Below are 2656 nucleotides of genomic sequence, written 5' to 3' on the forward strand. Positions count from 1 at the left end.
AGTTAAACAGAGCGGACCTTCTTCAGGTTTAAAGGTGATTCCTTCAGAATAGCATCCACTTCTTGCTTGTCTAGAGCCTGTCCAGCCGCTCTCCCAGAGCATAAGATAAGGATACCGAATCCAGCCCTTTTGAGAAGCACTAACTCACTTTACTCATACAACACTACACTTGCCAAAATATTCCAGGCACTAAACAGCTATTATAAAAAACAATCTCTTTTGATTAAAAACCTAAACCTCATCAAAACTTCAAAACAGATGGATAAGCAAAAATATGCTATGCCAACAGAAAGAAACAGCAATAATTTAAAGATGTCTTTAGGGAGGAGGGAGGTGAGTAAAGAGAGAATAAATGAGCTGAATTTCAGGGGTAACAGGTTCCACACAGTTGGGGACTGCCATGTCGAGAGCTCTGTATCGCCTCTGATTCCAGATGCTAGTGGGAAAATGCTAACCATGAAGTCTGACATAAATGCAATAAACAACAGGAAGAACCCCCAAAACCTTACCTTAACACCAAACTCCCACTAATTGGTAAACTGCTGCAAAATTACAAGTTCATTTTTCTCCTCTAAGGAATGTTTTTCACTGGTGGTAACGATGGGTTTTTTTCAGGGACATATCTCTGCACATTGCACATATGAGCTAGTGTTGTGCTATAATTGTCACAGAAAAGGAAATTAACAGTATTCTAATGAGGAGTTTTGTTACAGACAAATTATCATCTTCCAAGTCTGCAAGAGCCTCTTAATTTAGACTGTCATTTCTCCCCACTGCATACCCTGGTGACTCTACCCTGGAAAACAGTAATTGCTAGAGAAACTAGGGAACTGTGGGCCGCCACAGAGCAGATGCAGACAGAACACAGAAGGGCTTCAAGAAGAAACTTAGACAGAAAGAATTTGAGATAATAAACCCCAATCCATTTCCATATTCACTCATGTAGGCAACCTTTTATATTCCTAATACTGCAAACAAAATGTAGATATACGTCCTTCCTGCATTGGAAGTGGCTAAAAAGGTCAGCTCATGAATATGCAACAAAAAGCCCTCAAAGTAGAGACCCAGGCAACATCTGTTAGCTAAGCCTCCTGGAGCAAATCAAAACAATTTGTTCACGGGTCCTTTTTCCACCGAAAGTACCCCCAAAGGGCTTTTACAAACTGCCCAGCTCTCACAATTGGAACTAAATGGAGCAACCTTCCCAGCTTGATTGCTGCACCAGAGTTCAGCCAGCCCTGGAAGGCAACTTCTGAAGCAAAACAGCCAAAAACACTGCACTAACACAACCCTAGCAAGAAGTTAGATGGCATGTATGAAGTTGGGACTGGATTAGACCAGTCAGATTAACCCCTTCAGACTCACAAAAATGGCAGAAAGTCTTTAAGGACCACAGATGGTATGAGATAGGGGTACAAATTGTGTCCAAAAGGTAACAGTGGCAAAGGCTCTTTCAGATCAGTGATACTCCTTGTGGTGGGGCAATACAAACTCACCTTTTAGGATCAATATGAATTAGACTGTATGTGCTGCCTTTTAGCTTCTTCCCGATTCATGGATACTCTCCCTCCCAAAGAGAAGGAATAGTGGAAAAAAATAAGATCCAATCTCTTATCTGATTTCTAACTTGTGTTGAAAGACAATCCTCCTGACCCTCCCTATTTCCCATATTTCAATTTTTCAGTACCAGCAGTGAAAAAGTAGCCTCCAGTCTTTCCATCTGCAGCTCTCTTCTGCCCCAGTAGCTGTTATTGGTTGCAGATGGTTCTAATTGTCATTTTTATTATATTTGGGGAAATAAAAAAGTCTGCCATTAATCCCTTTTTTGGATGGTTGTCTTAAGAGGGCGCTCTTCTATCAGCTCAGCCCTACAGGATTTAAGATGTCTCTCTGTTCCTTTTTTAACTGTCACCTAAGGGATCACAGTACACATTGGTAGGTTAATTCCAAATTAAAAGAACTGTTAGAAATGGAGACCAACTAGTAACTCAAGGTTAATTTCCAACATAAAACCAAGTCATGCTTACAATTAATCCTGAACTGTCAAGCTTTCAGACACGAGGTCAAAGCTGAGGAGTGACGGATGTGTCTCCAAGGAAGATGAATTAAGATCTTTGTCCTCTCAGTGTCTCTACACCATGGCCAAGCAATTCACACATCAGACTGAACATAAAGAGGAGATGGAATCTGGTTTTGGAAAATACAGTGAAATAAGTTCTTAGGAAACTGATAGGATCAGAGGAAAGAAAACCAAATAGTTGTTAAGAGAGCACCAGTGAGTAGAATAGTTGGGCTGCTGCTCCTTCTCTCCACCAACCTGCACTCAACAGCAACAGCTCAACTTTTTGGACTTTCTTCTTTATGTGAATACTTTCCCCTCACAGAGACTATAATCCTCACGGGACTGGCCTGTGATCAGTGAACACTGTAACTCTTACCGAAGTGGCACAGCTATGTGGGTTTTCACACCAGCCACCCGCCCACATGGAGCTGAGCAGCGTTGATACCAGGACTTGCATTCTCTTCCCAGCTTCTAGTCCAAGCAAATTCCTCTCCCTAAACCAACGAAGAGGCCTGGTTTTATAAAAGTACGTAGCGATCTATTCAGTTTTTCGCCTGCCCCAGGAGGCCTGGCCGTGAGGAAGAGCAGACCCTC

This window comes from Mesitornis unicolor, unplaced genomic scaffold (genome assembly GCF_000695765.1).
Source record: "Mesitornis unicolor isolate BGI_N332 unplaced genomic scaffold, ASM69576v1 scaffold20200, whole genome shotgun sequence".
Taxonomy (NCBI): domain Eukaryota; kingdom Metazoa; phylum Chordata; class Aves; order Mesitornithiformes; family Mesitornithidae; genus Mesitornis; species Mesitornis unicolor.